The 26,153-nt window shown below is 39.0% G+C and overlaps 1 long non-coding RNA gene across 1 annotated transcript; it reads right to left on the reverse strand.

Moving 5' to 3' along the window:
- Positions 1–2,602: 2,602 nt before the first annotated feature.
- Positions 2,603–25,444, reverse strand: LOC121033155 (uncharacterized). Its single transcript, XR_005791732.1, has 3 exons — positions 23,166–25,444; positions 21,919–22,021; positions 2,603–2,739 (listed from the first exon to the last, which is right to left on the reverse strand). It is a non-coding gene; the product is annotated as an uncharacterized LOC121033155 (long non-coding RNA).
- Between the last annotated feature and the right edge of the window lie 709 nt (positions 25,445–26,153).

Raw genomic sequence — 26,153 nt, forward strand, 5'->3', positions numbered from 1 at the left:
AAGAAGGTAAGTTATTACATTTAATTTCATCCATCCTTTTTATTTCTTTTTGTCCAGAAAATTTAAATTTTTTTTTTTTTAACGTTTATTTATTTTTGAGACAGAGAGAGACAGAGCATGAACGGGGGAGGGTCAGAGAGAGAGGGAGACACAGAATCGGAAACAGACTCCAGGCTCTGAGCGGTCAGCACAGAGCCCGACGCGGGGCTCGAACTCACGGAGTGTGAGATCGTGACCTGAGCCGAAGTCGGCCGCTTAACCGACTGAGCCACCCAGGCGCCCCCAGAAAATTTTAAATTATGCTGTGGCTCACACATTTCTATTGGACAGAGCTGTTCTAGAAGGCAGCGCATTATCTTCATCTATATGGTAAAAGCTGGAGTATAGGACCATATACGTGGTCAGAACAAAAATCTGGAAAGAAAAATGGTAAAGGGAAAGTAACTTCCTTTTAGGGAGATGATGTGCAATTTGTGCCATAGTTCACTCCCACTTCCCTCGTGAAAACAAAGTCACATGGCCCCACCAAGCTGCACAAAATGCAAGGAACTGTTGCGTGTGGATGGGCAGCTGTATGCCATATTGGAAAGAGAGGAGGGAGCATGCATTCTAGGGCGACATAGACTAACTCGCGTCTGTCACAGGAATGTTTCAAAAAAGAGGGGTTGAAGTTGACTTTGAGTAGAAGGCAGTTGAAAGGGAGCGAGAACAGGGAAAAACAGAGTAGCGGGACACTCAGCGGCCGAATGAAAAAGAACCAGGCTGAGTTATTTCAACATCTGGATTGAGAACGTAAAACAAGGCAGAAGAGATAGAACAATCGCTCAGGGCAAAAGGGGATTGGCCAAGGGAGAAGATGCCCTTATGCTTGAGGCAGTGCACAACAGAGAAGGGAGGAGGGAGTACATAGTCAGCCTTCTGCATCATAGCTGGGGCCTCAGAAGTTTGGATATGACTTTGCTCCCAAATGGGGGAGGACTGATAGGGGAAATCAGTAGTAAACTGAGCTTTAAAGAGACTCAAGATCTCAAGGCAGAGGAGGATGAGAAAGAGAGAGCATAATGGCATAAAATAAGTACAAGGGTGAATCTCAGAACGTTAAACCATGGAACGAAGGCACACAAGAACGTATGCTGTTTGCTCAGTTTATATAGCATTCAAAAAGTGGAAAATCTAACCTAGAGTGACAAACATCAAAAGGCGATGGCCTCGGGGGAAGGGTGATGCATGAGACGGGCCATGAGGTAGCTTCTGAGATGCAGATCATGTTCTCTGTCTTAATGTGGGTAATGTTTATATGAGCATGTTGCTTGGTAAAGGTCATTATTGATGTGTAGATACTTTTATGTATTAATATTACACTTCAATAAAAATGGTTTAGAAACCAACGAGCAACCAAGGGAATGAATTACTATGACTGATATAGAGCCCACATTACAGACCTATCGTGAGTCATTCTTTGGGGTTGGGGAGAGTCTGACCTTCTCTAAGCATATTACTGCTCACTTAAAACTTGAATAAAATCAAGGTTCCTTTTTCAGGGAAGCAGGAGAGATTAGCTGTTAAGTAGGCAGCAATTGGTGACTGATACATGCAGTTATTTTTAAAATAACTTAGCTCCATATTCATTGACCTGGATGAACATCCACCATAAATTCTGAAAGAGGAAAGAGAAGATGGCAAGTAATATTCTCATTCCGTTAAAAATGCCTTTCCCGTGGGGCACCTGGGTCCCAGTCGGTTATGCATCTGACTCTTGATTTGGGCTCAGGTCATGATCTCACTGTTTGTGGGTTCGAGCCCCACATCAGGCTCTGCGCTGACAGTGTGGAAACTGCTTGGGATTCTCTCTTTCCCTCCCTCCTTTCCTCTGCCCCTCCCCCGGCTCGCACACATGCTCCTGCTCTCTCTCTCTCAAAATAAATAAATAAACACTAAAAAAAAACCCAAAACCTTTCCCTTATATGGAGAGGTGTGGAAGAAGACACCCCAGGCTATCACTGTTGGTTCCCCAAGGGCAGATGGGTGGGGGGAAATGGGGGGCAGAGCTTTCAGGGTTTTCTTGTTTTAGCATTGTTCTAGGGACCACAGGAAGCATATGTGCTTTTGTAATTTTTGAAGTAGAATTTACCAGGGAGATTAAAATGATAAAGGTCAATAACCTAGTAAAATTGGAAACCAAGGTACCAGGGATGGTTGAATTTCATAAAAGAGACTGTAGTAGACCTAAGGGCTAGGTGGCAACATTTTCTCTTTGGCTCTTGGCATCGCGTTAAGAAAAGCACTGCCTGGGGCGCCTGGGTGGCTCAGTGGGTTAAGCGTTGGACTTCAGTTCAGGTCATGGTCTCCCTCCCGGTTGGTGAGTTCCAACCCCACGATGGGCTCTGTGCTGACAACTCAGAGCCTGGAGCCTGTTTCAGATTCTGTGTCTCCCTCTCTCTCTGCCCCTCCCCCGCTGCCCCTCCCCCGCTTGTGCTCTGTCTCACTCCGTCTCTCAAAAATAAATACATGTAAAAAAAACTTTTTTTTTTAAAGGAAAGCACTGCTTTAGCTCCTCCCCCGGGGGCCCCCCCCCCACTGGAGTGAACCACAGAAACAGATGTTGTGGCTCTTTCTAAGTGCTTTTGTTCCTGGGAACCATTGCTTGGGTGAAGTTTGAAAACTGTTAGCACAATGTCTCGGGAAGCAGACTTCTCAGCAGGATTCCATTTCTTTCTGTGTCTTGGGTATCATTAACATCTGTGGAGAAGGGGAATGTGGGAAGAAGTCAGCTTTGTTTGGCAACACCCACCTGCCAGAGACATTCCTTTCTTGGGAGGAGAAAAGCCGTCAAGTCACCTGGTAAACAAAATCAGTTTTTCAGCAACCTGGTTCACAGATCTGAGGATCTGGGGCATTGACACAAAGCTTTTCTCTCAGCTATTTGGGTGTCATTACCACTTTGTCTAATGCAGGCTAATTAATATTGACACAACAGTGTCAAATTCACCTTCAGGAGTTTTCCTCATTTACTGAGATTGCCTTAAATTTTCCTCGGGGTATGAAACCAATGGCAATAAAAAAGGTATCATTTATTTGATACTGGAGTTACTTATTTTTGCATTCCTTCTGGACTATGAATTTTATGTTAGGCAATGCAAAATACGGCTATGCAAATACAATTAAGACTTCATTGTCAAACTGGTATGCATTTTGTAAAAAAAATTTTTTAAAGAAACGCTCCCCGAAATGTTGGCTCTATATTCCTCAAATTAGAGTTAAGTCCTTTTTCAGGTAGGTAGGTAGGTAACAGTATGAACCCAATTAAGTTCCGGGCTACTATTTAACCCTGAGGATCAAAATAGATTCTGTTATTTTGTCACAAAAATAACCACAAGAAGAAAAATGAGGACAGAATAATACACAACTAACATTCAGTAGAGGGAGGAGAAACTCGGAGCTAATGAAAAATAAGCCATCCCTTTGCCTTTCAGTGTGGGCGCTAATGGACACTGTTTAAAAGTCAATAAATCAAGAAATAGAGGTATAAATGTACTGTTAGAACAGTGTTAAACCATCAGACGAACAGAGCAATAAACATCTTTATCATAGAAGAGGATATTGGTGAAATGGGAAATGACAGAAATTAGCTTTTCCTTTTTCCTTTTGGTTGTTTTTCCCCCCAGTGCACAGTCGTCCTGGTGAAAGGATATGTCCCTCGGGAGGAAGGTTGGGAGAAAGACTAACAGTAGAATTGGGGCAGTGTAACGGGGTTGCCTTTCCTTCGTTCAAGGGGTTCTGGATCTGTAAGCTGGCTCAAGTCCGGAATTTACTAGGAAGCCATGACTCTGTTATGATTCAGGTTGGACTTTTGTTTACTTGACCTAGAACCCTTCCGCTTATACAGATCAAGTCCAGAGTTCAGTAGATTCCCCATCTATTTCACTTCTAGGGCTAGAATGATCAACTAGCCAATGCCATAGGTCTCTGTGAACCAAATTATTCTGATTCTACTTTGTTGTCCATTATGGTAACCATGCCCACCTTGCCTTTGGCAGCTAAGTGCACCACTTGGCTCCTGCCACCCTGGGATCCAATTATCCCCATTCCATTTAGGTTTCATTATTCAGTAGCAGCAGTGCCCATGGTAACTTCTTTTCCCATCCTAGTTTTATTGAGATGTAATTGACCTCCACATTGTGTAAGACAGACAATGCGATGATTTGATATATGTATATATTGTGAAATGATTACCACAATAAGGTTGGTTAACACATCTATTGCCTCACAGTTACAATAATTTTTTGGTAGAGACAACATTTCAAATCTATTCCCTTAGCAACTTTCAAAATATGCAATATAGTATTGTTAACCATAGTTACCATGGTTGTATATTACATCCCCAGAACTTTTTTATCTTACAGTTGGAAGTTTGTATTGAGAGGCTAAGAGAAAAGTTACCAGGTGTACTCACAACTGCAAAGAAAAATCTTTCCCTTCCCCCGCCGTTCCCGAAACCAGCCAGGGCGCGCCCGGTGGTAGTCTGACATAAAGGCGGGAACCAATCAAGTTCTGCTGAATGGTTTGAAATAAAGGCGGGAACCAATCAAGTTCTGCTGAGCATTCAAATTTAAATGTCAGCCTATAACAACTCTATAACCTCAAAAAAAAATCCCTAACTTGTTTGTGCCTGTCTATAAAAGAAGCTGTAAGATCCTTGCTCGGGGCCTTTTGCATCACCGGCGACGAGTGCGCGGAGGACCGGGTTCGAACCTGCAATAAACGACCCTTGCCGCTTGGCTTTGGCTCTGGACTCTGGTGGTTTGTTTTCGGGGGTCTCTCGAATCGGGGCATATCAGTATCCTTTGACCACCTTCACCCATTTCATCCATCCTCGCCATTCCCCGCCACCAGTCCCTGGCAGCCAGTCTGTTTTCTTCCACATATAAATGAGATGATACAGTGTTTGTCTTTATCTGTCTAGCTTATTTGACTTAGCATACCGCCCTTAAGGTCCACCCATGTTGTCACAAGTGGCAGGATTTTCTTCTCTTTTATGGCTGATTGTAATTACATTATTATATATATGTTATATGTATATTATATATAATTATAATATATAATATATAATTACATTATTATATAATTGTATAATTGTGTTGTATTACATTATTATTGTAAACAATACTGCAATAAACATCTCAAATATCTCTTTGAGATTATTATTTCATTTCCCAGAAGCCACTGTAACTCTGACCTACAGTGAGGAGTGATCACAGAGCTCTTCAGGGATGCTGGGACTCCCTTCACAAATTTATTTCTCACAGCTGTGGGGCAAGATGTATCTTCTGGACCCTCCCAGGGTGAACGAGTATGTTTCAGATGATAAAACCACTTTAACATCCCAATATCTCTAAGCCTTTGGATTTCTTCTACTACCCTATACCAAAGCAGTCCTGGTATATCCACTTCATTTAGAGTAGACCATATTTCATTTCATTTCTTAACCAAACTGTTAAGAGTCCTCTCTAAGAAGGCTCGTCAGAATGTGGGGGTTTCAGCGTTCCAAACTTCATTAAGATCATCCCATATATCTCCATTCCAATTTTCAGGATTCCATTTCTTCCTTGTCAATGTCCTCACTTTAATAGCAGACACTGTGGACATTTGGGAATTTAATTTGTGTTGTTAATTCAGCTACTCAAAGGATGAGAGGCTGGATTTCATTTTCAGCAGCCTCACCTCTGCAGCTACACGAGGTAAGAGATTCTTTCAGGGCAGAGACTTTCTGGTCCTATAGGTGGCCTGTGAGCTGAGAATTCAACTCCCTGACCTCATCGTTTCCTTTCCCCATTTTGACCAGTGCAACTGGAACAACCAGCCAATCTCATTATAATGGTTAGTTTGACAAAAAATGTTATAAGGTATCAAGCACATGGTTATCCAGAACCTTACCTCTTGTTAAGTATTTGATAATAAGTATCCCATGATGGTATTTTATGTATCTCTATTGCAACATCATGCCTTGGACTATTAGTGATGTTTTACTACTGGAAAGAGAGTCATTAGTGACTTGAAATGTAATCAGATTGGAGAACAAATTTCAGAAACCCAGGACAAACTCTGAAAACTGTTCAGAAACAGACCCAACAGAATATATATAGTGATTTCATTTCTTTTGGATATATGTCCAGCCAATGTAATTAATATATGTATAGAGAGAGAGATGGAGAAAGACACAGAGATATAAAGACAGAAAGTAAACTCATGAGTGTGTCCAAAGATCACCTCTTTCATGACTTTTAGCATCATAGATAACTTTTGCATGTTTTTGAAATCAATCTAAATCTATCTATCTAGTATGTACTCTTTTGTATATGAATTTTTCCACTCAATGCAATGTTTCTGAGATTTAACCATGTTGCTGAGTATAACAGTTCTTTCATTTTTACCATTGTTTTAGTTTACCATTATATGAATATACCAAAATTTGTTTATCCATTCTGTTAATGGTCAATAAGGTTTTCAATTTGAGACTATTATGAATGATATTGGTATGTATCTTCTTTTTAGTATACTGTATATACTTCTGCATTTCTACATATGTATGTATATTTTGTACATATATACCTAATAGTAAATTAGTAGTACACGGTGAATGTGAATTTCAAAATTTAATAGGAAATGCTAAACAGATTTTCAGTGTTATACCATTTTACACTACTTCTAGTACTTAATGAGAGTACCTATTAATCCACATTCTTGTGAACACTTTCTTCTGTTTTTTTTTTTTCTCCTGAGTTTAGAAAATTAGCCCTTCTGATGTGCAGTATAACCTATAGTGCATTATAGTTTTAATTTGCATTTTTTTGTTTACTAATGGTGTTAAATATCTTCATGTGTTTACTGGACATTTGGTTAGCTGTGGAGTTCCCATACAAATGCCTAAATGCCCTTCTCCATTTTTCTTCTAGGTTGCTTCTTTCTTTCTTTCTTTCTTTCTTTCTTTCTTTCTTTCTTTCTTTCTTTCTTTCTTTCTTTCCTTCCTTCCTTCCTTCCTTCCTTCCTTCCTTCCTTCCTTCTTTCTTTCTTTCTTTCTTTCTTTCTTTCTTTCTCTTTTTTTAGATTTGTGGGAGTTAAAAAAAAAGATACATTTGGGGCGCCTGGGTGGCTCAGTCGGTTGAGCGTCCGACTTCAGCCCAAGTCATGATCTCGCGGTCCGTGGGTTCGAGCCCCGCATCGGGCTCTGTGCTGACAGCTCGGAGCCCGGAGCCTGTTTCGGATTCTGTGTCTCCCTCTCTCTCTGACCCTCCCCTGTTCATGCTCTGTCTCTCTCTGTCTCAAGAATAAACATTAAAAATATTTAAAAAAAAATAAAAAAAGATATATTCTAAAAATTAAGCCCATGGTTACCCACAAATAGTCCTACTTTTTGGCTCTATTTTGATGAATACACAGTGGTGTATTTTTTTTTTTCCACAATGGTGTATTTTGATGAATAAAATTTCTTTTTTTCCCCAAGTTCTTATTTAAATTCCAGTTAGTTAACATATAGTGTAATATTAGTTTCAGGTGTAGAATTTAGCAACTCAACACTTACATACAATACCCAGTGCTCATCACAGGTGCCTTCCAATAAATAAAATTTCTTCATTTAAATGCAGCCCCCATTTATCCAATTTTTTCTGTATGAGTTCTTTTGTGTCGTTGAGGAAGCCTTTCCTATGTCATATTATAAATCTGTGTTATATTTTTCTTTCATATTTATATCCACAACTCACCTGGAATTGATTTTTTTGTGTGTATGGTATGGTTTAGGGGTCAAGATTCATTTTGTATATTTGGATATCCAATTGTCCCAACGTATTTTACTGAACAGGTCATTGTTTTCATAGTGCTGACCTATGTGACCTTTATCATAAATCAGTCATCCATTTAAGTGTATACAGGCTGTTGTACGGTTTCTGCTCTAATCTTCTGGTATATTTGGCTACCTTTGCAGAAAAACAATGCTCTCTTAATTACTGTAGCTTTACAAAAAATCTTGTTATCCCCTAGAATGAATCCTCCTGTGTTCCCCACCCCCCCCCCACTTTTCAACATTTTCTTCAATATTACTGGCCCTTTGCATTTCCAAGTAGAATTTAGAATTAGCTTGTAAAATTTTATATAGAGGAAAGCTGGTAGAATTTTTTATTGGGATCATTTTGAATCTATAGATCAATTTGGGGAGAACTGATGTCCTTAACTTTAATCTAACAGTCAGAATTACAAGTCTTAAATCCGTTAATCCAAGGTTTTATTTTTATTTTATTTTTAAAGATTTATTTTGAAGTAATATCTACATCCAATGTGGGGCTTGAACTCATGGCCCAGAGATCAAGAGTTGCACACTCTACAGACTGAGCCAGCCAGGATCCTTTATTAATCCAACTTTTTAATCCATTTAACATCTTACATCCTTCCATTTACTTAGGTTTTTAAATTTTACTAAGTTTTCTTTAGTTTTTGATGAAATGGTTTTGCGCATTTTTCATTTGACTTATTCCTAAAAATTGGATATACTTGATGCCATTTTGAACGAAATCACTTAAAATTATATTTTGTAATTGTTTATTGCAGGTATGAAGGAATACACTTGGGTACCTGATGATTTTGCTAAATTTAGGTTGCGATTTGTTTATCTGTGTATTATTTTAAATTTTCAACGTGCATAATTATGTCATCTGCAAGCAACACTTCTATCTTTTATTGTAATTGTTATAATTTTTCCTTATTTCATTTATTTGCTTGCTTATTTATTGCCTTACTGTGCTGGCTAGGACACGTTACAATGTTGAGTTTAAGTAGTAAGAGTAGTAAGAGAACTAGACAAAGTTCCCAATCTCACAGGAAAAGCTTTCTTTTACCTTACCTTGAAGTATGGTGTTGACTGTAGAGTTTTTTGGTAGTCTTCATTAGATTTAGGAAGTTCCGATCCATTACTAATTTGCAAAAAGTGTTGACCTTAGATATTGAGTTTTATCAAATGCATTAATTGGTATTGTTCCTTATGACCATATATATATATATTTTTTTCTTTATAATAATAATGAAATAAATTGAAATCTTTACTTCTCAAATGTTAAAACAACCCATATCCTTGGAATAAACCCAATTGTTTGTGATAAATTATCATTTTCATTTAACTTGAATTTGATTTACTAATTTTTAAGGATTTTACCTCTAAGTTTATGAGAGGTATTGACAATGCAACATTCTTTAATTTTATTTAAACTTCCCAATAACAACAATTTCATGCTTCTTCCCCACAAGATGCTCTGTGTACAAATGCAATACTTTCTATGAACTTAATTGTGTCCCCTCAAAATTCATATATTAAAACGCTAGTCCCTAGTGCAACTGTGTGTGGAGATAGGATCTTTAGGAGGTAATTAAGGTTAAATGAAGTCATAAGAGTGAGGCCTTAATCTGATGGGAGAAGAGAAAGAGATTCTCTCTTTGTCCCCATGCATGCACCAAGGAAAGGCCATGTGAGGACATGTAAAAGGCAGCCATCTACAGCCCAGAAAAAGAAGATTAACCATAAACTGAATTTTCTGACATCTTGCTAATAAACTTCTAGCCTTCAGAACTGTGAGAAAATTAATATATCCTATTTAAATCACTCAGTCTATGTGGTATTTTGTTATAGCAATGTGAACAGACTATGACATCACCTGTATCCCCAAAAGAGAGACATAAAATCCCACCAGCTGCATATGCATTTCTAAGTGTTGTTAATTGCTTTCCTAGCTCATTTACAACCCCACCTGAATATTCTATCACACAAAGACTAAATTGTAAAGTTAACAACCATGAAAATTCTTTATACCAAGTAATACAGAAAAGAAGGATGATGGAAAAAATACTTAAAATATGCAGACTCACACATAACAAGCAAGGAAAAAATATGCATAGCTGCTATAATCTTCATTTCTATTACTGGTTGCAAGGCTGCAGTCGGTAACTTGTAACTTCATTTTCCTACTTCCAACCTCATGGTTTCTGGGACCTCAGCCACCAAGTCAGGAATTTTTATTTTACAGAGTAATCTGATATTTCATAACTGAAGGGCCTTAGCTCGTAATGGTTCTGTCTTTGCTCGGTTGCAGTTTTGTGTTAACTTTTATTTACAGACAGGGAAATAGTAAGAGATGCTCCAGAAAAATCTCACTCCCCATATATTATTTTCTGACGTCATTTTATATTAGAAGTCAACTTTTCACATGCATGGTTATCAGAATCAATTTCCCCCAACTAGTTTCTGTTAGTTCAGAGACATGAGGACCCTGAAATGGACAAATAGCAGTTTCTACTTCTTATCCATTGTATTCTTGATTATGTCTTCCGGTGGAAGCATTCCTTGTTTGGGAAGTGAAACCTTTAAATCAGAGTCAAATACATAGAAATAGAAACAAAAATCCTGGGAGTGAGGATTTAATAACCTTTAATAATGACAGAAGCCACTCCCACATCTACCTCTTTATCTCCAGACCCATATATTATGGCAATTAGAGAAATGGCATTGTATATTGAGTGTTATTTCAAAGCATATTCCCTATGATAATGTTCCATCTCATAGAATGTTGTCTTTTCACTGCACCATAGTGAATCTTCAGGGAGCTATACAATGGCTCTGTCAGACTAGAAGCTTCTCGGTAATAGGGTACATTGTAAGACCATTAAATTCCATCATTCTCTTCTCATGCTGCAAATTGCTTTTCCTGACCAGAAGCCATGTTTTGTGGGATTCTTTGATGATGAATAAGTGGTTTCTTATTTCCATAAAAAATACTGTGGGCAGTGAGGGCAGTCAGTGGAGACTGGAAGGGGTGACTACTATTTCAAATGCAAGGACAGCAATGCAAGACTTCAAGGACCATGGCAAATCTACATAATGTGGCACCACTAAAGGACCATAATAAATTTCCAGTAGACAACCCAAAGATATAGGATCTGTGATTTACTCAATAGAGAATTCAAAATAGCTGTTTTAAAGAAGCCCGATGAGTTGTAAGAAAACACAGAAGAGCAATTCAATGAAATTCATAATATAGAAAATAAAAAGTTTAGCAAACAGAAATCATAAAAGAGCCAAACAAATTCTGGAGCTGAAGAAGACAACGAATGAAAAGAAAAATGCAATAGTGAGCATCACTATCACAACAGAGCAAGCCGAAGAAAGAATCAGTGAAGTTGAAGACAGCATATTTGAAATTATTCAGTCAGAGGGGAAAAAAATGAAAAAGAATGAAGAAATCCTATGTAAACTACAGGATAGCATCAAGGGATGTAATCTGTAAATTACTGAAGTCCTCGAAGTAGAAGAGATGGAAAGGGGGCAGCAAGCTCATCTAAAGAAATAATGGCTGAAAACTTTCCAAATATAGAAAGAGATTTGGTTATCCCAGTTATAGAAGTTCACAGATCCCCAAATAATTCAACTCCAAAAGATCTTCTTGAAGAGAAATTATAATAGAACTGTCAGAAATCAAAACAAAGAGAAAACCAATCTTAAACACAGTAAGAGAAAAGAATTTTGTCACTTACTGGGGCACCTGGGTGGCTCAGTTGATTAAGCATCCAACTCTTGATTTACGCTCAGGTCATGATCTCACAGTTGGTGATTTTGAGCCCCACATTGGGATTCAAGCTGACAATGTGGAATATATAATATAATATATAAATATTATATAATAATAATAATTATTATTATTATTATTTGGGAGAGTGCAAGTAGGGGAGGAACAGAGAAAGGGGAACAGAGGATCTGAAGTAGGCTCTGTGCTGCCAAGCTGACAGCAGTGAGTCCAAGGTGGGGCTCAAACTCATGAACCATGAGATCATGACCTGAGCTGAAGTTGGATGCTCAACTGACTGAGCCACCCAGGTGCCCCAATAAACATTTTTTTTTTTAAAAGAATCTTGTCACTTACCAAAAAACTCCCCGTAAGTCTATCACTGGATTTCTCAACAGAAAATCTTACAGGCTAAAGAAAGTGAGATAATATATTCAAAGTGCTGAATGAAAATAAAATCCTTGCCAACCAAGAATACTTTATCGGGCAAATTTGCCTTTCACAAATAAAGGAGAGAAAGACATTCCTAGAGAAACAAAAGCTGAGGGAGTTCATTACCACTAGATTCACCCTACAAGAAATGCTGAAAGGAATTCTTGAAGCAGAAGTGAAAGGATACTAATTAGTAACATGAAAACATATAAAAATATACCACACACTGGCAAAGGTAAGTATAAAGTCAAGTTGAGAATACTTTAACACTGTAACATGATGGTATGTTAACCACTTAACTCTAGCAGGAAAGTTAAAAAACAAAAGTATTAAAAATAACTATAGCAACAATAATTTGTTAATGAATACACAATCTGAAAAGAGGTAAATTGTTATGCCAAAAATATAAAATATGGGTGGGGGTGGAGTAAAAGAACACGGTTTCTGTATGTAATCAAAGTTGAGTTATCAGCATAAAATAGCCTGTCTTAAGATGTTTTGTGTAAGCCTCCTGGTAATGACAAAGCGAACACCAACAGTAGATACATAAATGATAAATAGGATGGAATTAAAGTATACCGCTATGGCATTCACAGAATTGTCAATTCCTTCATAAAGAAGATAGTGACAGGAGGAAGACAAATGGAACAAGAAAACTATAAAACATCCAGAACATAATCAATAAGAAAGCATTAGTAAGTCCTACCTATCAATAATTAATCCAAGGGCATCTGGGTGGCTCAGTCAGTTAAGTGACTGACTTTGGCTTAGGTCATGATCTCATGGTTCATGGGTTCAAGCCCCGTATCAGGCTCTGTGGTGACAGCTCAGAGCCTGGAGCTGCTTTGGATTCTGTGTCTTCCTCCCTCTCCGCCACTCCCCTGCTCATACCCTGTCTCTCTGTCTCTCAAAAATGAATAAATGTTAAAAAATAAATAAATAAAAGTAAAAGAATTACCCTAGATGTAAGTATATTAAACTCTCCCATCAAAAGGCATAAGTGCCTGAATAGATTTAAAAAAACAAGACTCAACTATGTGATGCCTACAAGAGACTCATATCAGTTTTAAGGAATACACAAAGGCTAACAGTAAGGGTTTGAAAAAAGATAATCCATGCAAGTGGAAACAAAGAGATTAGGGCTGGCTATAGTTTTCCCAGGCAAATATATTTGAACTAAAAAAGCTGTAATAAAAGACAACAAAGGGACACCTGGCTAGCTCCGTTGGTAGAATATATGACTATTGATCTCAGGATTATGAGTTCAGGCCCCACACTGGACATAGAAATAACTTGAAAAAATTATATGTATGTACTTAAGAAGATAATTAATGATAAAGGGGTCAATTCATCAAGAGGATATAACAATTGAAAATATATATGTATTCAACATGGGAGCATCTAAATATATTAAGCAAATACTAAAAATCTTTAAGGGAGAAATAGACATTACGATAGTAGGGGACTTTAAGACCCTACTTTCACAATGGATAGATCATTCAGACAGAAAATCATTAAGGGAAATGGTAGATTTGAACTATACTTTAGACCAATGGATATAATAGACATTTACAAAACATTTCACCACCACCAGCAAAATAGTGCACACACAACATTCTTGAGGATAGACCATATGTTAGGTCTAAAACCAGTCTTAGCAGATATATGAAGATCAAAATTATACTAAGTATCTTTTCTTCCTATAATGGTATGAAACTAGAAATCAATAATGAAAAGCAAACTGGAAAATTCACAAATATATGAAAATACACTTGATCTTAGCCAAAAGGCCGAGAAGCGATACAAATATATGAAAATAAAACAACACACTCCTGATCAACCAGTGGGTCAAAGAAGTAATCAAAAGGGAAATTGAAAATATCTTGAAAGAAATGAAAATGGAAATCTAGCACACCAAAACTTTTGGGATGCAGCAAAAGCAGCTACAAGAGGGAAATTTGTAGTGATAAATGCCTACATTAAGAAAAAATGAACAATGTAAATGCACCCCTCAGGAAAGTAGAAAAAGAACAAACAAAGCCCCAAACTAGCAAAAGGAAGCAAATAAGGATCAGAGCAGAAATAAAGGAAACAGAGACCAGAGAAATAATGGAAAGGATCAGTGAAAGTAAGAGTTGGTTGTTTAAAAAGAAAAGATAAACAAAATTGGCAAACTTTTAAAGACTAAGAAAATAAGTAAGATCAGAAATGAAAGAAGAGACATTAAAGTGATATCAGAGAAATACAAAGGATCATAACAGACTACTATGAACAATTCCACACCAATGACTTGGATAACCTTAAAGAATAACCTTGAGGAAATGAATAAATTCCTAGAAATATACTACCTACTGAGACTGAGTCATGAAGAAATGGAAAATCTGAACAGACCAATAACAAGGAGATTAAATCCATAATCAAAAACGTCCCAAAAAAGGGACCATATTTTTTCACTGGTGAATTCTACTGAACATTTAAAAAATTAACACCAATCCTTTTCAAACTCTTTCCAAAAATAGAACAGAAGGAAACATTACCAAACTCATTTTGCAAGGCCAGCATTGCACTGATATCCAGACAAGGATACTGCAAGAAAAGAAAACTATAAGCCAATATCCCTGTAAAAATTCTCAACAAAATATTAACAAACAGAATTCGACAGCACATTAAAAGGATCACAGACCATGGTCAAGTGGGATTTATCCATTGGATGCAAGGATGATTCAACATCTGCAAATCAATTAGTGTGATACTCCACATTACTAGACTGAAAGACAAAAATCATGATCATCTCAACAGATGTAGAAAAAGCATTTGATAAAATTCAACATATTTTCATAATGAAAATTCTTAACAAATTGCTATAGAAGGAAACACCTCAACATAATAAAGGCCACATAGGACAAGCCAACAACAAAATCATACATAATGGTGAAAGGTCAAAAAGTTTTGGGGTGTCTGGGTGGCTCAGTCAGTTAAACGTCCTACTCTTGATTTTGGCTCAGGTCAAGATCTCATGTTAGTGATCTCATGCCCTGCATCGGGCTTTGTGCTGACAGTGTGGAGCCTGCCCATGATTCTCTCTCCTTTCTCTGCCTCTCCCCCACTCGTGCTCCCTCTCTATCTCTCTCAAAATAAATAAACACATAAAAAAAGTTTTCCTCTAAGATCAGGAACAAGACAAGTATGCTAGTCCTAACCCGAAAAAATTAGGCAAAAAAAAAAAAAAAAAAAAAAGAAAAAAAAAGAAAAGAAAAAAGTATCCAAACCAGAAAGGAAGAAGTAAAATTGTCTCCGTTTTCAGATGGTATGATATATATAGAAAATCCTAAGGACCCCACCAAACCACCACCACCACCACCACCACCAACAAAAACCTAGTAGAACTAATAAACTAATTCAGTAAGCATGAAAGATACAAAATCAACATAAAAAAATCAATTGCATTTCTATATACTAATGACAAACTGTCTGAAAAAGAAAGAAGACATAAAATACCTAGGAATAAATCTAACCAAAGGGTGAAAAATCTGTACACTGAAAGTGTATGACTTTGATGAAAGAAATCAAAGAAATATAAAATAAAGGAAAATACATCTCATGTTCATGGATCAGAAAAATTAATAGTGTTAAATAACAGTACAGTAGAATAGGTATTACCCCCTTATCTGTGGGGAATATGTTCCAAGACCCCCCTAGTAGATGCCTGAAATTGTGGATAGCACCAAACCCTAAATATGCTGTGTTTTTCCTGTATATACAAACCTATGATAAAGTTTAATTTATAAATTAAGCACAGTAAGAGATTAACAATGATAACTAGTCATAGCATAGAAAAATTTTAACAATATACTGTAATATAAGCCATGTGAATGTGGTCTCTCTTTTTCAAAATATCTGATTGTACTGTAACTCGTCCTTCTTGTGATGCTGTGAGATAAAACAATGCCTGTATGATGAGATGAAGTGAGATGACTGACGTAGGCATTGTGATGTGGCGTTTGGTTACTATTGATCATCTGATGATGTGTCAGGAAGATTATCTGTTTCCAGACCATGGTTGACTGTAGGTAACTGAAACTGCAGAATGTGAAATCATGGGTAAGAGGGGCCTATTGTACCACACAAAGCCATATACAGATTCAATGTAATTTCTATTAAAATTCCAATGGCATTTTTCATAGAAGTAGAAAAAACAATCCTAAAATTTGTATGGGACCACAAAAGACCCAGAATAGCCAAAGCAATTTTGAGCAAGAAGAACAAAAGCATCACACTGCCTGCTTTTAAAATATATTACAAATCTATAATAATCAAAACAGTATGGTATTGGCATAAAAACAGACACATAGACTAAGGAAACAGAATCAATAATCCAGAAATAAACCCTTGTATATATGGTCAAATGATATTTACAAGGGAGCGAAGAATATTCAGTGGAGAAAGGATAGTCTCTCCAATGAATGATAATGGAAAAGTTGGATGATTATATGCGAAAGAATAAAACTGGACCCCTATTTTACACCACTTACATAAACTGATTCAAAATGGATTCAAGACTCTGGGGCACCTGGGTGGCTCTGTTGGTTGAGCATCTGACTTTGGCTCAGGTCATGATCTCACGGTTTGTGAGTTCAAGTCCCAGGTCACCTCTGTGCTGACAGCTTAGAGCCTGGAGCCCGTTTCAGATTCTGTGTGTGTCTCTCTCTCTGACCCTCCCCCACTCACACTCTGTATCTATCTCTCAAAAATAAATAAAAATGTTCAAATGGATTCAAGACTTAAACATTATAAAACTCCTAGAAAAAAAGGATTTGAGAAAATACAACATCCTTACTTAATAAAAACCCTCAAGAAAGTCAGGATAAAAGGATCATACTTAAACGTCATAAAAGCCATATGTGAAAACCCAGAGCTAATATCATCCTCAATGGGGAAAAACTGAGAGCTTCCCCCTGAAATCAGGAACACGACAGGGATGTCCACTCTCACCACTGTTGTTTAACATAATGTTGGAAGTCCTAGCAGCAGCAATCAGACAACAAAATGAAATAAAAGGCATCAAAACTGGCAAAGAAGAAGTCAAACTTTCATTTTTGCAGGTAACATGATATTCTACATGGAAAACCCGAAAGAATCCACCAAAAGACTCTTAGAACTGATACATGAATTCAGTAAAGTTGCAAGGGTACAAAATCAATGTACAGAAATCAGTTGCATTTTCATACACCAATAACAAAGCAACAGAAAGAGCAATAAAGAAATTTATCCCATTTACAATTGCACCAAGAACCATAAAATACCTAGGAATAAACCTAACCAAAGATGTAAAAGATATGTATGCTGAAAACTATAGAAAGCTTATGAAGGAAATTGAAGAAGACACAAAGAAATGGAAAAACATTCCATGCTCATGGATTGGAAGAAAAATATTGTTAAAATATCAATACTACCAAAGCAATCTACACATTCAATGCAATCCCAATCAAAATCGCACCAGCATTCTTCTTGAAGCTAGAACAAACAATCCTAAAATTTGTATGGAACCACAAAAGACCCTGAATAGCCAAAGTAATATTGAAGAAGAAAACCAAAGTGGGAGGCATCACAATCCCAGACTTTAGCCTCTACTACAAAGCTGTAATTATCAAGACAGCATGGTACTGGCACAAAAACAGACACATAGACCAATGGAATGAATGGAAACCCCAGAACTAGACCCACACACGTATGGCCAACTAATCTTTGACAAAGCAGGAAAGAGCATCCACTGGAAAAAAGACAGTCTCTTTAGCAAATGGTGCTGGGAGAACTGGGCAGCAACATGCAGAAGAATGAAACTAGACCCCTTCTTACACAATACACAAAAATAAACTCAAAATGGATAAAAGAGCTAAATGTGAGACAGGAGACCATCAAAACCCTAGAAGAGAAAGCAGGCAACAACCTCTTTGACCTCAGCCACAGCAATTTCTTATTCAATACATCTCCAAAGGCAAGGAAATTAAAAGCAAAAAGAACTATTGGGGACCTCATCAAGATAAAGAGCTTCTGCACTGCAAAGGAAACAATCAACAAAACTAAAAGGTAACCGATGGAATGGGAAAAGATACTTGCTCCATATCTGACCAAGGGTTAGTATGCAAAATCTATAAAGAACTTACCAAACTCCACACCCCAGAAACAAATAATCCAGTGAAGAAATGGGCAGAAGGCATCAATAGACACTTTTCCAAAGTAGACATCCAAATGGGCAACAGACACATGAAAAAATGTTCAACGTCACTCATCATCAGGGACATACAAATAAAAGCCACACTGAGATACCACCTCACACCAGAGTGGCTACAATTAATAATAAGTCAGGAAACAACAGATGCTGGTGAGGATGTGGAGAAACGGGAACCCACTGGCACTGTTGGTGGGAATGCAAACTGGCGCAGCCACTCTGGAAAACAGTGTGGAGGTTCCTCAAAAATTAAAAACAGATCTACCCTATGACCCAGCAGTAGCACTGCTAGGAATTTACCCAAGGGATACAGGAGTGCTGATGCAGAGGGGCACTTATACCCCAATGTTTATAGCAGCACTCTCAACAATAGCCAAATTATGGAAAGAGCCTAAATGTCCATCAACTGATGAACGGATAAATAAATTGTGGTTTATATATACAATGGAATACTAGTTGGCAATGAGAAAGAATGAAACCATGCCATTTGCAGCAACGTGGATGGAACTGGAAGGTATTATGCTGAGTGAAATAAGTCAGTCAGAGAAGGACAGATATCGTATGTTTTCACTCATATGCGGATCTTGAGAAACTGAACAGAAGACCATGGGGGAAAGGATGGGGAAAAAATAGATACAAACAGAGAGGGAGGGAGGGAGGCAAACCATAAGAGACTATGAAGTACAGAGAACAAACTGAGAGTGAATGGTGGGGTGGAGAGGGAAAATGGGTGATGGACACTGAGGAGGGCACTTGTTGGGATGAGCACTGGGTGTCATAGGTAAGCCAATTTGACAATAAATTATATTCATGAAAAATAAATGAAATAAAATAAATAAAAAATCTCCTAGAAGAAAACATAGGGAAAAAGCTCTTGTCAAGGGTATTGACAATGATTTTTTGGATGTGACACCAAAAACAAAGGCAATAAAAAGCAAAAGTTATTAAGTGGGGCTACCTCAAACTAAAACTTCTGCACAGGTTCTACCAAATGTAAAGCCAGCCTACAGAATGGAGAAAATATTTGCAAACCATTTATCTCATAAGGAGTTAAATATCCAACATATAGAGAGAACTTCTACATCTCCATAGCAAAAAAACCCAAACAATCTGATTTAGAAAAGGGCAGAGGAACCAAACAGACATTTTTTTCCAAAGAAGACATCCAAGTGACCAGAAGGTACATGAACAAATGCTCAGCATCACTAATTTCCAGAGAAATACAAATTAAAGCCACAATGAAATATTCCCTTACACCTGTTAGAATGGATATTATAAAAAAAGATAACAGCTAACAAATGGCGGTGAGGTTGTGTGGGGGGGGGGGGGGAAGAACCATCAGGAATTTCCTTGTGGGGATTTAAATTGGTGCAGTCACTATGGAAAACAGTATGAAGTTTCTTCAAAAATTTCAAAATAGAACCATCAGAAGATCCAGCAATCCCATTTCTAGGTAACGAAGGAAATGAAAGGAAATGAGATGAAAAGACACCAAAGCGGTACCTTCTCTCCCATGTTTATCGCAGGATTATTTACAAGAGCCAACACATGGAAACAATCTAAGTGTCCATCTACAGATGGACGGATGAAGAAAATGGGCTAAGTGTATATGCAATGGGATGGCTCTCAGACATAGAAACAAGAAATCCTGCTCTTTGTAACAGTGTGGATGGGCCTTGAAAGCATTACGCTAAGTGATGTAAGCGAAACAGAAAAAGACAAATATCACGTGATTTCGCCTATCTGGGGAATTTAACCAAAGCAGAACTCAGAGAAACAGAGGGTAGACTGGTGGTTACCGGTGGTTGGGGACTGGGAGAAACGGGGAGGTAGTGATCACACTGTGCCAACATCCAGTTACAAGATGAATCAGTTCTGGGGATGGAAGGTACAGCACGGTGAGAACAGTTAATACTGTATTGCATCCTAGACAGTTGCACAGAGAGTAGATCTTAAATGTTCTCAGCACACACACAACATGGTAATTATGTGCAATGATAGAGGTGTTAATTAACCTTGGGGTAAATCATTTCACAAAACATGTGTGTCAAATCATCACCCCGCGTACTTCAGTTGTTTTGAATTTTTTTAACGTTTATTTATTTTTGAGAGAGAGAGAGAGAGCGTGAGTAGTGGAGGGGCAAAGAGAGAGGCAGGCACAGAATCCAAAGCAGGCTCCCGGCCGTAAGCTGTCGGCACAGAGCCTGATGCGGGGCTCGAACTCACGAACCGTGAGATCGTGACCTGAGCTGTAGTCGGAGGGAGATTTCAGTGGTGTGAAATGCTGCCGAGGGGCACTCGATAGAGAGTGAGCGAGATTGCTTTAGCACGAGGGAGGCATTCGATGACCTTGGCAAAAGCAGTTTGGCGGAACGCTGAGGGTGGAGACCCACAGGGGGACAGTGGGCTGAGATGTGAGAGGAGAGGAAGTAGTGGAGTAGCTGGGGTGAGAGGAGGAAGTGCGAACGTCAAGGCCAATCTCCTGAGTTAACTTTGGGGTTCTTCCTCTGTCCACTGCCTTCCAACCCCTCCGCCCCCTACGCACGTTCATACATTCCACTGAAAGTATGATCTGTGGCAACGGCCTCTTACATCCTGGCATTTGGTGTTATACTGCGTAGATAGCTTTCCTCATGTATCCCCTCACTCGCGCCCCTGCATTCCTAAGCCTCCCGGTGGCTCAAATGGGTCATTGCCCCTGGTCTCCCAGCCGGCCCCCTTAAGGCCGGTCTGGTGTGTTTCCAACTTTTCTTTCACACACCCCATCACCGGCAGGTTTCAAAATGCGCATGTGAAAGAAAATAACAAAATAAAACGCACGTATGCTTATTTCCCCCTGCTTAAAACCCTTTGATGCCACTCCAGTGCATGCAAGGTAAGTGCATGCAACTTGCCCAGCGCAATCTACTAGGCTGTCCAAGTTCTGGTTCCTGCCCCTCCCTCGCCTCTTGGCCAATCAAGTTTATGTGCCCGCCAACATATAGCTCCTCGGACCTTTTCACACTAGCCATGCTCTGTGGTGGCTTTTCTTTTTCCAGGCGTTTGGAATAGTTTCTAGTTCTCTTTCCGGAGCTACCTCAAGCAAGTCTTCCACGTCCTCCTCTTCGCGTCTACCCCATGATCACTCTTGTCCTTCATCCTTACTTATTTCTCTCTTTGTTCTGTTTTGTAATGTTTCCGGAGTATAATTTAGTGATTCATCACTTAAATATAACACCCAGGGCTCACCCCGACAGGTGTCCTCCTTAATTTTACCCTTCATCCAACACATCCTTTATTGTATTGTGTGCTTAGCTCTCCAGAAGACTGTGACTTCCTGGAGCACAAGCAATATGGCATTAATCTTTGTATTTCTAATATTTATGACAGCGCGTGGCATGGTGAGGGACTCTTAAGCTGCTGTGGCAATTTGGGGAGCATTACAGATATTTCTGACACCAGCGTTACTGCTTTACCAGTAAGTATCAAAGGCGGAAGGACACAGACCTCTGGGGTCGCATTAAGTCCCCGGGTGGACCAGGCTCCAGGGAGCAAGGGCCCTGTTCGAAGCTGGAGGAGGGAGAGTAAGTATCCTCCGGACCGAGAAGATACTTTAAATCTGAAAAACAAAGCAAGCCCCTCCACACCGTCTGCACAGTTTTATTCAGGGTAACTTACTGGCAAGAGGCATCTGGCAGGCTGGGTTGGCCGGCCGGCCGGCTGGCAGGTGATCCGAGCGCTGGGTAGCTATTCTCCACCTGGTCTGGGCTTTAATCCACGTCTGGAATAGAGCGAGGGGCACAGTGGTGAGGTCAGAGGGTAGCTACCTAAAGTGGTGCCATCTGTGTGCCAGTCACCTCTACTAGTTATCTAAAGTAGTGCCTTTGGTCACCACTTTAGGGAATATCAGAACAAGCCTTTCCGCATCCAGCCAGGGCACTCATGGACCTCCAAAGGGCCCGGAACACAGAGCCCTGAGGGAGGTCGTGGTGCGGCATGACCAAGATGGAGGGCCAAAGATGGAGTCTGTGTTGTCAGCTGACTCCAGACCCCTTCCGCAGCAGTCCTTCTGTTCAAGTCCACCCAGGATTTCAAATACCCGTCTTCCCATTATAAAGACTCTGTAGTTCTATTCTCAACCAAAATTTCCCTGAGGAATATAGTCTTTACTGCAAAGCAGACTGGCCCACACTCCATGGCTTTTCGGTCCCATCAGCTTCCTGAACATTCTGCCCCAGAGACACAGAAGGAGACCCATGGGGTCGGTGTGAAGGGGATGCCAGACTGCTACTGCCTGATTCATCTCCCTACTGTGGACTCAGTGGCTAAATGAGATAATTGCATCTGGGAAATATGAAAAGCTAGAAATAACAAAATCTCTGTAGCACCAATAAGGCCAGGCAAGCTAAAACTCAAAAACAAGAATTATTCCAAATTTACCTATATTTCATTCTTTCTTCGATCTGATTATTCTTCTTCTGCTTCTATCCGGTACATACTTGCTTTAGACAGATTTACAACTGGTACAAACTTAATTTCTTTCTTGGCCACAACATCAAATACATCACTGTTTTAACTGGTCTAAGTTGCCTTAAAAGTGCCCCCATTTCTTGCTAGTGTACTTTAATTCTCGAATTCTGATAGCAAAGAAGAAAATAAGTCCAGGCAAGCATCCTCCTTTTGATAAGTTAGGCATGGATGAATTCCCATCGACTCACTTGTCCCAATATGAGTCACTGAAGACCATTCTGAACAGGCTAGCATGTGGTAATTGTTCTTATTATAAAGGGTTTTCCACTCCATTAATACAGTACTTAATTCTTAAATGTATTTTAAGGACTAATCTGACAGGGTCTAATTTGATCATTTCTCTAGATCAGTTATTTCAAAGACAATAACTTGCCTTATAAAATGGCCCAAATTACCTTCACCTTGATGTAGGTTTTTCAAAATTGCACTTTTTGAATAAGGCAGAACCATGTACATGGGTCCATGGGTTGCATACTTCATATCCCTGTGCCTCTCCTCCTTGAAGGCAGATGAGACCCTAGAAGAAGAGGGTAGGAGAACCCAAACAGCCACCAATGACGGGGAGGGGACAATCATCCAAGGCCAGACCCCTTCTCCTCTAATAGCCAGAATGGAGTATACTTCTCCATCCCACTGCGCCTAGCAACTGAGGTTGTCCTTCTGTGGTAGTTGACGATTAGAAACATGGAGGTAGTCTCAAACTCTGATGATGTAAAGAAGGTGGCAACCTGCTGATTTTCCTGGCCAGTTTCACCCCATGCGTAGTGCAGGGCTCAGAGTGAATTGCTATTTACCTGTCTATAAGTCTGCCTTGTCACTCCCTTCTCACCTGCATTCCAATCTCATTCTGGCAGAGTCATGGTGCCAGGTCAAAGTTGTGATTTACTGGATTATTCAGTAGCTTCTAGATGACTTTTGTTAGCTATACTCCTTCCTGAGAGGCAGCAGTGCACCTTGATGTAAAAGCCGTGACTTCCAAAATCCATGTACTTCTCAGGAGCTCCTACAAGCCCCCTTCCCACGGCGGAAAGGACACAGGAGGTCTTAAGAACTGTGACACTCAGCAGGGACCTGGGCCATCTGCAGATGTGGCCTATGGTCTCTTGGAGAAATACTGCTTTAGGACCTTGGAGCTTTATGCTTACTTTGGACAATTCTCATTCAAGCTCTCAGAACATAGTAGAGATTTGCAAAGCTACCTAAAGCAAGTTAAGCAAGTGTATTACCACTTCAGCGAAAAAAGAATGGCCATGGTCTCAGGAAATCTCATTTGTTCAACAACAAATTGTCCCAGAAAAAATGACAACTCATGCTCATAATGTCACAAGACGAGTTGGGCAATATTCCTGTATTGAATCATTTATTCAGTACTATTGACTGTCACCGAGATGTTATAGTTCAAAGGAAAATATCAGGTTATGCAAGATTTTATCTGTAGCACATATGTCAAGCTGAAAAGTAAACCATATTAAAGCAATAACAAAGGTGCTGGAGGGTCTTTCTGGACCCTTGAAAATGGCAAACTGCTTTTGATACTCAGGTTAGCATTCCTAGATGATATCTTCTAGCTTCATGCCAGACTGATGCACAACCACTCCATTCAAGTATCGGCCGGAAGAACAATGTGTAGTTTCCAATGACAGATGTAAATGAAAAACGTCATGTCACATTAAAGTTTCTGGTTAAGTGAAAAACCACACTCACCTTGACCCCTGCCCTTCACCCAAAGGCATAAGAATACGACTGATGAAAAACGCAACACAGGGAGTGAAAATGATTTAGTGGAGGCTAAATTCGTATAAGAAATACTGTTACATAGTCATTTGTATGTAGTCCAATGACGAGGTCGCAGAGGCTCGGAGGTACATTTTTATCTTTGTCTTCATTTCTTCCAATAGGATAAGAGTAAAACATAACATGAAGTATGGGGCGATAAAATGAAACAGTCTGTGAAACATGACATGATCCCATTAGAAACCGCTTCCATAGTAAGGGTGCTTTCAACTATGTGGTCTCTCTATGGCATAGCAGGGCAGATAGCTTAGAAGACAAGGGGGAGAGGGTGAACTAACCTATTGAATAAAATCCCTTAAAACATTTCAGGCAAATTGGTTGCATCTGTAAATACTGACAATGAGAAACAAGAAAAGTAAGAAAATAATTCCATTTACAATCCATCAAAAAAAAAAAAAAACAAACAAACAAACCACTTAGGAATAGGGAGGCAGAAGTGTTATACCCGAAAAAACATGAAACATTGTTGACATAAGTTAAAAACACAAAGAAATGGATGGACGTCTGTACTCATGAATTGGAAACTTAATTATTGTTAAGGTGTTACTACTACCCAAAGTGATCTGTGGATCCAATGTCATCCCTATCAAAATCCCATTAATGTTCTTTGCAGAAAGAGAAAAATCTATCCTCACATTTGTATGAAATCTATTTTCTATAGACTCTGAATAGGCCAAATAGTCTTGAAAAATAACAGGTGGAGGTACCATCCTTCCTAATTTCAAGACTTATCACAAAACTACAGTAATCAAAACAGTGTAGCACTGGCATAAAGACCGATGTAATGGAATAGATTGGAGAGTCCAGAAATAAACCCTCACATATTTGGTCAAATGATTTTCCACACAGGTGTCAAGACCATTCAATGGGGAAAAGACAGTCTTCTTTTTTTTTTTTTAATTTTTTTTTCCACGTTTTTTTTTTTGTGGGACAGAGAGAGACAGAGCATGAACGGGGGAGGGTCAGAGAGAGGGAGACACAGAATCTGAAACAGGCTACAGGCTCTGAGCCATCAGCCCAGAGCCCGACGTGGGGCTCGAACTCCTGGACCACGAGATCGTGACCTGGCTGAAGTCGGACGCTTAACGACTGCGCCACCCAGGCGCCCCAGAGACAGTCTTCTAAACAAATGTCGTTGGGAAAACGGTAGCCATATTTAATAGAACAAGGTGGTCTCTCATTTTATAACATATGCAAACATTAACTCAAAACAGATTAAAGACCTAAATGTAAGATCTGTAACTATAAAACTCTTAGAAAAAAAGACATAAGGAAAAGTCACATGACATCGGATTTAGCCGTGAATTCTTGGATATATAATATCAAAAGCATGAATACCAAAAGAAAAAGTAGATAAGTGGGAATTCATCAAAACCAAAAACTTTTGTGCTTTAAAGGATACTATTAACACAGAGAAAAGGCAACCCACAGAATGGGAGAAAATATTTACAAGTCACATATCTTATAAGGAGTTAATACCCAGAATATATAAAGAATGGATATAACTCAACGACAGAAAACCAAACAACCAGATTTTTAAAAAATGGAGAAAGGACTTGAATAGACATTTTCCCAAACGCAGACAAGTG

Source organism: Herpailurus yagouaroundi, unplaced genomic scaffold, assembly GCF_014898765.1.
Source record: "Herpailurus yagouaroundi ecotype Mexico unplaced genomic scaffold, PumYag 142, whole genome shotgun sequence".
Classification (NCBI taxonomy): Eukaryota; Metazoa; Chordata; class Mammalia; order Carnivora; family Felidae; genus Herpailurus; species Herpailurus yagouaroundi.